At 39.0% G+C, this 14440-nt stretch overlaps 1 non-coding gene across 1 annotated transcript; it reads right to left on the bottom strand.

Annotated features, from left to right (window-relative positions):
- Positions 1-11190: 11190 nt before the first annotated feature.
- LOC130983868 (small nucleolar RNA R71) lies at positions 11191-11298 on the bottom strand. Its single transcript, XR_009087839.1, has one exon. It is a non-coding gene; the product is annotated as a small nucleolar RNA R71 (small nucleolar RNA).
- Positions 11299-14440: the final 3142 nt, after the last annotated feature.

Here is a 14440-nt window from a genome sequence, read left to right as displayed (position 1 = left end):
AACCCCTCCCTCCACCCCTATATAAACCCTTCTTCACTCCTTCATTTTCACACAACCTAAACACTACTTCTCCCCCTTGGCTGAACCACAAAGCCCCCTCCATCTCCTCCATTTTCTTCTTCTTTTACTCTTTTCTTTCTTCTTTTGCTCGGGGACGAGCAAACCTTCTAAGTTTGGTGTGGTAAAAGTGTTTCTTTTTGTTTTTCCATAACCATTTATGGCACCTAAGGCCGGAGAAACCTCTAGAAAGAGGAAAGGGAAGGCAAAAGCTTCCACCTCCGAGTCATGGGAGATAGAGAGATTCATCTCAAGGGTGCATCAAGACCACTTCTATGAAGTTGTGGCCAAGAAGAAGGTGATCCCCGAGGTCCCTTTCAAACTCAAAAAGGGTCAACTTTGATCAAAGGTTGGACCAAGTCCTCATGGATACCACTAAGAAGAGGATGGAACAAACAAGAGATCCCACTCATGGACATGAGGAGATTCCTCATCATGAAATCCCTGAGATGCCTCAAGGGATGCACTTTCCTCCACAAAACTATTGGAAGCAAATCAACACCTCCCTAGGAGAATTGAGTTCCAACATGGGACAACTAAGGGTGAAGCACCAAGAACATTCCATCCTCCTCCATGAAATTAGAGAAGATCAAAGAATCATGAGAGAGGAGCAACAAAGGCAAGGAAGAGACATTGAGGAGCTCAAGCACTCCATAAGATCTTCAAGAGGAAGAAGAAGCCGCCATCACTAAGTTGGACCCGTTCTTTAATCTCCTTGTTCTTCATTTTTCTGTTTTTCGAAAATTATGCTTATGTTTATCTATGTTTGTGTCTTATGATCATTAGTGTCTAAGTGTCTATGCCTTAAAGTTATGAATATCCTATGAATCCATCACCTTTCTTAAATGAAAAATGTTTTAATTACAAAAGAACAAGAAGTACATGATTTCGAATTCATCCTTGAAACTAGTTTAATTATTTTGATGTGGTGACAATACTTTTTGTTTTCTGAATGTATGCTTGAACAGTGCATATGTCTTGTGAATTTGTTGTTCATGAATGTTAAAATTGTTGGCTCTTGAAAGAATGATGGAAAAGGAGAAATGTTACTGAGGATCTGAAAAATCATCAAATTGATTCTTGAAGCAAGAAAAAGCAGTGAAAAGCTTGCAAAAAAAAAAAACAGAAAGTATATGCAAAAAAAAGAGAGAAAGAAAAAGAAAGAGCAAGCAGAAAAAGCCAATAGCCCTTTAAACCAAAAGGCAAGGGTAAAAATAAAGTTGTGATCCAAGGCAAAAAAGAGTGTGCTTAAGAACCCTGGACACCTCTAATTGGGGACTTTAGCAAAGCTGAGTCACAATCTGAAAGGGTTCACCCAGTTATGTGTCTGTGGCATGTATGTATCCGGTGGTAATACTGGAAAACAGAGTGCTTTGGGCCACGGCCAAGACTCATAAAGTAGCTGTGTTCAAGAATCATCATACTTAACTAGGAGAATCAATAACACTATCTGGATTCTGAGTTCCTATAGAAACCAATCATTCTGAACTTCAAAGGATAAAGTGAGATGCCAAAACTGTTCGGAGGCAAAAAGCTACTAGTCCCGCTCATCTAATTGGAGCTAAATTTCATTGATAGTTCGGAGTCTATAGTATATTCTCTTCTTTTTATCTTATTTGATTTTCAGTTGCTTGAGGACAAGCAACAATTTAAGTTTGGTGTTGTGATGAGCGGATAATTTGTACGCTTTTTGGCATTGTTTTTAGTATGTTTTAGTTAGTTTTTAGTATATTTTTATTAGTTTTTAGTTAAAATTCACTTTTCTGGACTTTACTATGAGTTTGTGTGTTTTTCTGTGATTTCAGGTATTTTTTGGCTGAAATTGAGGGACTTGAGCAAAAATCTGATTCAGAGGCTGAAAAGGACTGCAGATGTTGTTGGATTCTGACCTCCCTATCCTCGAAGTGGATTTTCTGGAGCTACAGAAGCCCAATTGGCGCGCTCTTAACTGCGTTGGAAAGTAGACATCCTGGGCTTTCTAGAAATGTATAATAGTCCATACTTTGCCCGAGATTTGATGGCCCAAACCGGCGTTCCAAATCAGCTCAAAACTGCCCGACGTTAAACACCGGAACTGGCACAAGAATGGGAGTTAAACGCCCAAACTGGCATAAAAGCTGGCATTTAACTCCAAGAAAAGTCTCTACACATGAAAGCTTCAATGCTCAGCCCAAGCACACACCAAGTGGGCCCGGAAGTGGATTTTTATGTCATTTACTCATCTTTATAAACCCTAAGCTACTAGTTCTCTACATATAGGACCTTTTACTATTGTATTCTCATCTTGGTAGCTATCTTGGAAAGTTTTTTGCTATCTTAGATCACTTTTTGGGGTCTGGCCTCACGGCCATGCCTAGACCTTGTTCTTATGTATTTTCAACGGTGGAGTTTCTACACACCATAGATTAAGGTGTGGAGCTCTGCTGTACCTCGAGTATTAATGCAATTACTATTGTTCTTCTATTCAATTCAGCCTATTCTTGTTCTAAGATATTCATTTGCACCCAAGAACATGATGAATGTGATGATTATGTGACGCTCATCATCATTCTCACTTATGAACGCGTGTCTGACAACCACTTCCGTTTTACAAGCAAACAAGGCTTGAATGTTTATCTCTTGGATTCCTTAATCAGAATCTTTGTGGTATAAGCTAGAATTGATGGCGGCATTCAAGAGAATCTGGAAGGTCTAAACCTTGTCTGTGGTATTCTGAGTAGGTTTCAAGGATTGAATGACTGTGACAAGCTTCAAACTCCTGAAGGCTGGGCGTTAGTGACAGACGCAAAAGAATCAATGGATTCTATTCCAACCTGATTAAGAACCGACAGATGATTAGCCGTGCTGTGACAGAGCGCGTTGAACATTTTCACTGAGAGGACGGGACTGTAGCCACTGACAACGGTGATTCCCAACATACAGCTTGCCATGGAAAGGAGTAAGAAGGATTGGATGAAGACAGTAGGAAAGCAGAGAGACGGAAGGGACAAAGCATCTCCATACGCTTATCTGAAATTCTCACCAATGAATTACATAAGTATCTCTATCTTTATCTTTATGTTTTATTCATATATCATCCATAACCATTTGAATCTGCCTGACTGAGATTTACAAGGTGACCATAGCTTGCTTCATACCAACAATCTCCGTGGGATCGACCCTTACTCGCGTAAGGTTTATTACTTGGACGACCTAGTGCACTTGCTGGTTAGTTGTGCGAAGTTGTGAAATTATGTTTATACCATGGTATTGAGCACCAAGTTTTTGGAGTCATTACCAGGGATTATTTGAGTTGTGAAAAGTAGAGATCACAATTTCATGCACCTGATGTATTACCTCTTGATCTTCTGTTTATCCTATTTTATTTATCTAGTTGCTTGAGGACAAGCAACAGTTTAAGTTTGGTGTTGTGATGAGCGGATATTTTATACGCGTTTTGGGGGTATTTTCATATAGTTTTTAGTAGGATCTAGCTACTTTTTAGTATATTTTTATTAGTTTTTATGCAAAAATCACATTTTTGGACTTTGCTATAAGTTTGTGTGTTTTTCTGTGATTTCGTGTATTTTCTGGTTGAAATTGAAGGACCTGAGCAAAAATCTGATTCAGAGGCTGAAAAAGGACTGCATTTGCTGTTGGATTTTGACCTCCTTGCACTCGAAATGGATTTTCTAGAGCTACAGAAGCCCAATTGGTGCGCTCTATATTGCGTTGGAAAGTAGACATCCTGAGATTTCCAGTAATATATAGTCCATACTTTGCCCGAGTTGTGATGACACAAACTGGTGTTTAACGCCAACTTTCTACCCTATTCTGGCGTTAAACGCCAGAAACAGGATACAAGCTGGAGTTAAACACCGAAACTGGCACAAAAGCTGGAGTTAAATGCCAGGAATAGCCTATGCATGTGAAAGCTTCGTTGCTCAGCCCAAACACACACTAAGTGGGCCCCAGAAGTGGATTTCTGCACTATCTATCTTAGTTTACTCATTTTCTGTAAACCTAGGTTACTAGTTTAGTATAAAAATTACTTTTAGAGATTCATTTGACACCTCATGATATTTTACATCTGAATTTGTATCTTCTTTGGCATGAGTCTCTAAACCCCATGGTTGGGGGTGAGGAGCTCTTCTATGTCTCGATGGATTAATACAATTACTTCTGTTTTCTATTCAATCACGCTTGATTCTATTCTAAGATATTCACTCGCACTTAAACATGATGAATGTGATGATCCGTGACACTCATCACCATTCTCAACCTATGAGTGCGTACCTAACAACCACTTCCGTTCTACCTTAGATTGAGTGTTTATCTCTTGGGTTCCTAGTTCACAAGTTTGATTGCTTCTCCTGACAACAGAGCGTTCAATCCGTGAGACCAGAGTATTCGTGGTATAAGCTAGAATCAATTGGCAGTATTCTTGAGATCCGGAAAGTCTAAACCTTGTCTATGGTATTCTGAGTAGGATCTGGGATGGGATGACTGTGAAGAGCTTCAAACTCATGAACGTTGGGCGTAGTGACAAATGCAAAAAGGATTACTGGATCCTATTCCAGCACAAGTGAGAACCGACAGATGATTAGCCATGTGCATGGAGCTTTTTCACTGAAAGGACGGATGGTAGCCATTGACAATAGTGATCCACCAACATACAGCTTGCCATGGAAGGAGCCTTGTGTGCGTGAAGAAGAAGACAGTAGGAAAGCAAAGATTCATAAGACAGAGCATCTCCAAAACTCCAACCCACTCTCCATTACTGCATAACAAGTATTTATTTCATGTTCTTTTATTTTTTGCAATTAAAACTAAGAACCATTATTGATATCCTGACTAAGAATAATAAGATAACCATAGCTTCCTTCAAGCCGACAATCTCCGTGGGATCGACCCTTACTAACGTAAGGTATTACTTGGACGACCCAGTGCACTTGCTGGTCAGCTACACGAAGTTGTGTATCATGATTTTGTGTAGCAGTCATACTTCCGTTCCACCCAAATTCATAAGATGAAGAGCGAAAACAATTCTTAAATTATAAATCCATACATGAATTAAAATAGAAAAAGCAATAAAATCAATCCATACAAATAGATAGAGCTCCTAACCTTAACAGTAGATGTTTAGTTACTCATGGTCCAGAGAGACAATAAGGATTCAGGTAAAATGTACTGAGTTCCAATCTGATGGCATTCTAAAGTTAACTAATGGAGTCCCTTTTTATAACTAATCTTAATTAATTTAAAATCTAATTATCTTTCCCTAAAAATAAGATTTGAATTTAAATCAGAATAATTAGTAGGTCTTCAGTTGATGGGTGGAGACCACATGTTTTGTCCATTCTGCAGCTTTTAATTTGTGTTTTCTGGGCTGAAAACTGGGTCAAAACAGCCCAGAAATCGCCCCCAGCATTTTTCTGCGTTTTCTGCACGTGGCGCATGTCACGCGTATGTGTCGCTGAGCAAATCTTAAAATCACGCGTACGCGTCAGTCACGCGCACGCGTCACCATGGAAAGCTCCAAATCACGCGCACGTGTTAGTCATGCGTATGCGTCGCTCCTCGCTGCCATCTCCTTTTGTTCTTGTGCTGCAGAAACTCCATCAAATCCAGCCGAATGCTACCTAAAATATACAAAATTGCACAAGACTCAAAGTAGCATCTATATTGGCTAAAAGATAATTAATTCTTTATTAAACTCAATAAATTAGATGCAAATTCACTAGGAAAATATAAGAAAGATGCTCACGCATCACAACACCAAACTTGAACTGTTGCTTGTCCTCAAGCAACCAAAATTAATATAGGCTTAGGATATTAATTTGCATGAGAATGAGAGTTCGATTAAGCCCATGTCTCTTCTTATAGTGGGGTTTACATTTGCAATCCTAAATAGTTTTGGCATTTCACTCTCCTTTGAATCAGAAGAATGTTACTGTCATATGGAATTAGAATCTGGATAATATTATGACTTCTCTGATCTTTTGTAGATCAATTTAATCCTTGAACACAGCAATTTTCTTTGGTGCTTTAAACCTTGAGCCTAGCCATGACTTTAAATGTTTTGTCTCAAGGATTACTTGACACAGAAATACCACAAGCACTTAATTGGGGAACTTTCTTTAAGTTTTAAATATTTTCATTATTATTAAAAAAGGTTTTTCAGTTACTCCCAGACAGTGGTGCTCAAAGCCTTTGGCGTACTCTGCAATTCATCTCGACTCTAAATGTTTTGTCTCAAGGATTACTTGACACAGAAACACCACAAGCATGTGACTAGGGAAACAACTCTTTGAGCTTTTAATCATGTCTGACCTCCTTAGTCATTGATTCTCAGAGCCTTGGATCTTGCTTTTATTTTTCTTTTGCTGTTTCTTTTGCTTCAAGGATTAAACTTTCATTAATTTCAGGGAAATCATAATAATTCTCTAAATTCTTGTTCCTTGTACATCAACATTCTTTGATTCAAATTTAAATATGCACTGTTTATGTCATGCATTAAGAATTACAATTAATACCACCACATTTAAGTAAATAAGATTACTCTTAAAATTAACTCAATTTCTCATGCAATACATTACTTCTGTATTTTTTATTTGAATTCAAGCTCAGTGAGTAATACATGAGACATCTTTTCAGAATTAAAGCAATTAAGAAAAAACTAAACTAATCCTAGGATTCTAACTAATAAAGGATCATGCAACAAACAAAGCAAAATAGCAGAAAACTGGAACATAACATAGAAAAAGAGGGGAGGACTAAAAAATGAAAGGAACTCAACCACCTTAGTTATCCTGACGGTCGCTTTATTCTTCAGGTTGTGCTCCTCAGTGAAGATGATTCGCCTACCTTTTGGTGGCATAAGAATAAACAGAAAACCATTAAGTGAAGCGTCAACACCAAACTTAAAGATTTGCTTGTCCTCAAGCAAAGAAGAGCTGAAAATAGAAAGTAACAAATATTATGTTGAAAAAAAAAGAAAAGGATAAAAGAACAAGAGAGAATTAGGATTGGGAGAGGGGGAAAGAAAATTAAAACTGGGCAGTGAACTAGTGTAGTTGTGCGATGCAGGTGGTGCACGAATTTGCAATCCGTACAACTAACCAGCAAGTGCACTGGGTCGTCCAAGTAATACCTTACGTGAGTAAGGGTCGATCCCACGGAGATTATTGGTTTGAAGCAAGCTATGTTTATTTTATTAATCTTAGTCAGGATACCAATAGAGTTCTTTAGCCTCGTATAAAGTAAAAAGGGCATAAAATAAATAGTTGTTACTTGTTGTGCAGTAATGGGGAATATGTTAGAGTTTTGGAGATGCTTTGTCCTCTGAATTCCTGCAATGTAATATTCAACTCAATTATTTGTAACGCCCGTCTACGGCAAGCTGTATGTAGGGTGTCACCATTGTCAGTGGCTACCTCCCATCCTCTCAGTGAAAACGGTCCAAATGCTTTGTGATGAGCGGATAATTTGTACGCTTTTTGGCATTGTTTTTAGTATGTTTTTGGTAGTTTTAGTTGAGTTTTTATTATATTTTTATTAGTTTTTAGTTAAAATTCACTTTTCTGGACTTTACTATGAGTTTGTGTGTTTTTCTATGATTTCAGGTATTTTCTGGCTGAAATTGAGGGACCTGAGCAAAAATCTGATTCAGAGACTAAAAAGGACTGCAGATGCTATTGGATTCTGACCTCCCTGCACTCGAAGTGGATTTTCTGGAGCTACAGAAGCCCAATTGGCGCGCTCTCAACGGCGTTGGAAAGTAGACATCCTGGGCTTTCCAGAAATATATGATAGTCCATACTTTACCCAAGATTTGATGGCCCAAACCGGCGTTCAAAGTCACCTACAGAATTTCCAGCGTTAAATGCCGGAACTGGCACCTAAATGGGAGTTAAACGCCCAAACTGGCATAAAAGCTGGCGTTTAACTCCAAGAAGAGTCTCTACACGAAAGTGCTTCAATGCTCAGCCCAAGCACACACCAAGTGGGCCCGGAAGTGGATTTTTATGTCATTTACTCATCTCTGTACACCCTAGGCTACTAGTTTCTTATAAATAGGACCTTTTACTATTGTATTTTCATCTTCGGACATCTAGTTCTTAGATCATTGGGAGGCTGGCCTCACGGCCATGCCTAGACCTTATGCTTATGTATTTTCAACGGTGGAGTTTCTACACACCATAGATTAAGGTGTGGAGCTCTGCTGTACCTCGAGTATTAATGCAATTACTATTGTTCTTCCATTCAATTCCGCTTGTTCTTGTTCTAAGATATCACTTGTTCTTCAACTTGATGAATGTGATGATCCGTGACACTCATCATCATTCTCACCTATGAACAAGGTGACTGACAACCATTCTTGTTCTACAAGCAACCAAGGCTTAGTGAATATCTCTTGGATTCTTTAATCGGAATCTTCGTGGTATAGGTAGGACCTGATGGCGGCATTCAAGAGAATCCGGAAGGTCTAAACCTTGTCTGTGGTATTCTGAGTAGGATTCAATGATTGAATGACTGTGACGTGCTTCAAACTCCTAGCAGGCGGGGCGTTAGTGACAGACGCAAAAGTATCAATGGATATTATTCCGGCCTGACCGAGAACCGACAGCTGAATTCCGCTATGCCGTGACAGGGCATATGCCAATCGCTTTCACTGAGAGGATGGGAGGTAGCCACTGACAATGGTGAAACCCTACACGAGCTTGCCATGGAAAGGAGTAAGAAGGATTGGATGAAGACAGTAGGAAAGCAGAGAGACGGAAGGGAAGGCATCTTCATACGCTTATCTGAAGTTCCTACCAATGAATTACATAAGTACCTCTATCTTTATCTTTATGATTTATTCATCATCTATACCCATTTGAGTTTGCCTGACTGAGATTTACAAGGTGACCATAGCTTGCTTCATGCCAACAATCTCCGTGGGATCGACCCTTACTCGCGTAAGGTATTACTTGGACGACCCAGTGCACTTGCTGGTTAGTTGTGCGAAGTTGTAGTGATCACAATTTCGCGCACCAAGTTTTTGGCGCCGTTGCCGGGGGTTGTTTGTGTATGGACAACTGACGGTTCATCTTGTTGCTTAGATTAGGTATTATTTTTCTTCAGAGTTCTTAAGAATGAATTCTAGTGTTTCAAGGTGATGTTCTTATCATCACCAAAGCTGATTGATCCTCATCAATTGAGCTCTTGAATGCAATGTCCTGCTGAAGCTTAGCTAGCTATGTCTAATTCCTTTAGACTAAAGCTTTAGACTAACATTGCATGATTCCTGGAATTCTAATTAAGAATTTTGATACCTTTATTTTCTTTTCCACTTAATTTTCGAAAAATCAAAAAAATTACAAAAGCATAAAAACCAAAAATATTTTATGTTTCTTGTTTGAGTATAGAGTCTCATTTTAAGTTTGGTGTCAATTGCATGTTTCTGTTCTTCTTGCATTTTTCAAATTTATGCATGTGTCTTCATTAATCTTCAAGTTGTTCTTGATGATTTCTTTGTTTGATCTTTGAATTCTATTGACTTGAGTGTTTTGTTATTTCTCATGTGCATTCTCATTTTGTTAGTGTCAATAGTATACAAACTGCTAAGTTTGGTGTCTTGCATGCATTATTATTTGATTTTAGTTGCATTTTGATTATTCCTCATTATTAAAAATCCAAAAATATTTTTAATTTGTGTCTTTTCAAGTCAATAATACAGAGAATTGAAGATTCAGAACATACTGCAGAGGAATCACACAGAAAAAGCTGGGCAGTCAAAAATGCCCAGTGAAGAAGACAGACTGGCGTTTAAACGCCAGCCAGGGTGCCTGGCTGGGCGTTTAACGCCCAAAAAGGTAGTAGTTTGGGCGTTAAACGCCAGAATGTGCACCATTCTGGGCGTTTAACGCCAGGATGGCTAAAGGGGGAAGATTTTTTTTCAAAATCAATTTTTTTTCCAAGTTTTCAAAGTTTTTCAAAATCAAATCTTTTTCAAATCATATCTTTTCAATCAAATGTTTTCAAAATCAATTTCTTTCCTTTTTCAAAGATACTTACTAACAATTAATGATTTGATTGAACATTTTTTGCCTTTTCTGTTAAGAAAGGTTTTATGTTTGAATCATATCTTTTCTTGTTAGGCAAGTCATTAATTTTTAAAATCATATCTTTTAAATTTGTTTTCAAATCATATCTTTTCAAATCATATCTTCTCAATCACATCTTTTTAGAACCATAACTTTTCAATCAAATCTTTTTAATCACATCTTTTTCAAAATAGTTTTCAATCAAATCTTTTTAATTTCTAATTTCAAAATTTTTTTCAAAAATCACTTGATTTCTTTCCCACTTTTATTTTCGAAAATCAATTAGTGTTTTTCAAAATGTTTTCAAAATCTTTTACTTAATTTTCGAAAATTACTTCCCTTCTTCTCACATCCTTCTATTTATGGACTAACACTATTCCTTAATGCAAAATTCAAACTCCATCTTCTTTGATAAGTTCGAATTTTCTACCTCTGTCTTCCATTTTTCTTCCTCTGACACCTTAAGGAATCTCTATACTGTGACATAGAGGATTCCATATTTTCTTGTTCTCTTCTCTTTCATATGAGCAGGAACAAAGACAAAGGCATTCTTGTTGAAGCTGACCCTGAACCTGAAAGGACCTTGAAGCGGAAGCTAAGAGAAGCTAAGGCACAACTCTCTGTTGAGGACCTGACCGAATTCTTCAAAGAAGAAGACATGGCAGCCGAAAACAATAACAATGCCAACAATGCAAGGAAGGTGCTGGGTGACTTTACTGCACCTACTCCCAGCTTCTATGGGAGAAGCATCTCTATCCCTGCCATTGGAGCAAACAACTTCGAGCTTAAGCCTCAATTAGTTTCTCTAATGCAACAGAATTGCAAGTTCCATGGACTTCCATTGGAAGATCCTCATCAGTTTTTAGCTGAGTTCTTGCAAATCTGTGACACAGTCAAGACTAATGGGGTTGACCCTGAGGTCTACAGACTGATGCTATTCCCTTTTGTTGTAAAAGACAGAGCTAGGACATGGTTGGACTCAAAACCTAAAGAAAGCCTGGACTCTTGGGAAAAGCTAGTCAATGCCTTCTTGGCAAAGTTCTTTCCACCTCAAAAATTGAGTAAGCTTAGAGTGGAAGTCCAAACCTTCAGACAGAAGGATGGAGAATCCCTCTATGAAGCTTGGGAAAGATATAAACAATTGATCAGAAGATGTCCTTCTGACATGCTTTCTGAATGGAGCATCATAGGCATTTTCTATGATGGTCTCTCTGAACTATCCAAGATGTCTTTGGATAGCTCTGCTGGAGGATCTCTTCATTTGAAGAAGACGCCTACAGAAGCTCAAGAGCTAATTGAAATGGTTGCAAATAACCAATTCATGTACACTTCTGAAAGGAATCCTGTGAACAATGGGACTAGTCAGAAGAAAGGAGTTCTTGAGATTGACACTCTGAATGCCATATTGGCTCAGAACAAGATATTGACTCAACAAGTCAATTTGATTTCTCAAAGTCTGTCTGGAATGCAAAATGCACCAAGCAGTACTAAGGATGCTTCATCTGAGGAAGAAGCTTATGATCCTGAGAACCCTTCAATGGAAGAGGTGAATTACCTAGGAGAACCCTATGGAAACACCTCTAATTCTTCATGGAGAAATCACCCAAATTTCTCATGGAAGAATCAAGAGAGACCTCAACAAGGTTTCAACAACAACAATGGTGGAAGAAACAGGTTTAGCAATGGCAAGCCTTTTCCATCATCTTCTCAGCAACAGACAGAGAATTCTAAGCAGAACCCCTCTGACTTAGCAACCATGGTCTCTGATCTAATCAAAACCACTCAAAGTTTCATGACTGAAACAAGGTCCTCCATTAGGAATTTGGAGGCACAAGTGGGACAGCTGAGCAAGAAAGTTACTGAACTCCCTCCTAGTACTCTCCCAAGTAATACAGAAGAAAATCCAAAAGGAGAGTGCAAAGCCATAACCATGGCCGAATATGGAGAGGAAAGAGAGGAGGTGGACGCCACTGAGGAAGACCTCAATGGGCGTGCACCAACCTCCTCTAAGTTCCCCAATGAGGAAGCATGGGAATCTGAGGCTCAAAATGAGACCATAGAGATTCTATTGGACTTACTTCTGCCTTTCATGAGCTCTGATGAGTATTCTTCCTCTGAAGAGGATGAGTATGTCACTGAAGAGCAAGTTGCTAAATACCTTGGAGCAATCATGAAGCTAAATGACAAGTTATTTGGAAATGAGACTTGGGAAGATGAACCCCCTTTGCTCACCAAAGAACTGGATGACTTGTCTAGGCAGAAATTACCTCAAAAGAGACAAGATCCTGGGAAGTTTTCCATACCTTATACCATAGGCACCATGCCCTTCAAGAAGGCCCTGTGTGACTTAGGGTCAAGTGTAAAGCTCATGCCTCTCTCTGTAATAGAGAAGCTAGGGATCTTTGAGGTACAAGCTGCAAGAATCTCATTGGAGATGGCAGACAACTCAAGAAAACAAGCTCATGGACTTGTAGAGAATGTTTTGGTAAAAGTTGAAGACCATTACATCCCTACTGATTTCATAGTCCTAGAGACTGGGAAGTGCATGGATGAATCCATCATCCTTGGCAGACCCTTCCTAGCCACAGCAAAGGCTGTGATTGATGTTGATAGAGGTGAACTGATCATTCAAGTGAATGAAAAATCCTTGGTGTTTAAGGCTCAAGGATATCCCTCTGTCATCATGGAGAAGAAGCTTGAAGAGCTTCCCTCAAATCAGAGACAAATAGAGCCCCCATAGTCAAACTCTAAGTTTGGTGTTGGGAGGCTACAACCAAACTCTAAGTTTGGTGTTGAACCCCCACATTCAAACTCTAAGTTTGGTGTTGGGAGGTTCCAACATTGCTCTGAGTATCTGTGAGGCTCCATGAGAGCCCTCTGTCAAGCTACTGACATTAAAGAAGCGCTTGTTGGGAGGCAACCCAATGTTATATTTTATCTATTTTCTTTTGTTATTTTACTTTATTTTGTAGGTTGATGATCATAAGAAGTCACAAAATCCATTGAAAAAGCAAAAACAGAATGAAAAACAGGAAGAAAAACAGCACACCCTGGAGGAAGAACTCACTGGCGTTTAAACGCCAGTGAGGCTAGCAGTTGGGCGTTTAACGCCCAGTCTGGCACCATTCTGGGCGTTTAACGCCAGAAAGGGGCACTAGACTGGCGTTAAACGCCAGGAAAGGGCAAGAACCTGGCGTTAAACGCCAGAAATGGGCACCAGCCCGGCGTTTAACGCCAGAATTGGCTCAAAACGTGATTTTTGATGCCATTTGGTGCAGGGATGACTTTTCCTTGACACCTAAGGATCTGTGGACCCCACAGGATCCCCACAAACCCCTCACCTATCAAATCCCATCTCTCTCTTCACCACTCACCTCCATAAAACCCCACTTACCTCACCATCCAATTCAAACCACTACTTCTTCCCCTTTTGGCCTAACCACAAAGCCATCTCCCTCTCCTTCATTTCTTCTTCTTCTACTCTCTTCTTTCTCTTTTGCTCGAGGACGAGCAAACCTTTTAAGTTTGGTGTGTAAAAGCATTGCTTTTTGTTTTTCCATAACCATTTATGGCATCCAAAGCCGGTTCAACTGAGAAGGCATGACCTCAAGCCCATCACTAAGAAGAAGATGGAGCAAACAAGACCCCTCTCATCATTAGATCCCTGAGATATCTCAAGGGATGCACTTTCCTCCACAAGACTATTGGGAGCACTGAACACCTCCTAGGAGAATTAAGTTCCAACATGGGACAACTAAGGGTGGAGCACCAAGAACATGCCATCCTCCTCCATGAAATTAGAGAAGATCAAAGGATCATGAGAGAGGAGCAACAAAGACAAGGAAGAGACATTGAGGAGCTCAAGCACTCCATAGGATCTTCAAGAGAAAGAAAGAGCCGCCATCACTAAGGTGGACCCGTTCTTTAACCTCCTTGTTCTTATTTTTGTTTTTCGAATTTTAGTGCTTTATGTTTATCCATGTTTGTGTCTTATGATCATTAGTGTCTTAGTGTCTATGCCTTAAAGTTATAAATGTCCTATGAATCCATCACCTTTCTTAAATGAAAACTGTTTTTATCACAAAAGAACAAGAAGTACAGGATTTCAAATTCATCTTTAAAACTAGCTTAATTAGATTGATGTGGTGACAATACTTTTTGTTTTCTGAATGTATGCTTAAACAGTGCATATGTCTTTTGAGTTTGTTGTTCATGAATGTTAAAATTGTTGGCTCTTGAAAGAATGATGAAAAAGGAGACATGTTACTGAGGATCTGAAAAATCATAAAAATGATTCTTGAAGCAAGAAAAAG

This window comes from Arachis stenosperma, chromosome 5, assembly GCF_014773155.1.
Source record: "Arachis stenosperma cultivar V10309 chromosome 5, arast.V10309.gnm1.PFL2, whole genome shotgun sequence".
NCBI classification, from domain to species: domain Eukaryota; kingdom Viridiplantae; phylum Streptophyta; class Magnoliopsida; order Fabales; family Fabaceae; genus Arachis; species Arachis stenosperma.
The sequence above is the reverse complement of the archived record's forward strand: the minus strand, read 5'-3'. Positions and strand labels throughout refer to the sequence as shown.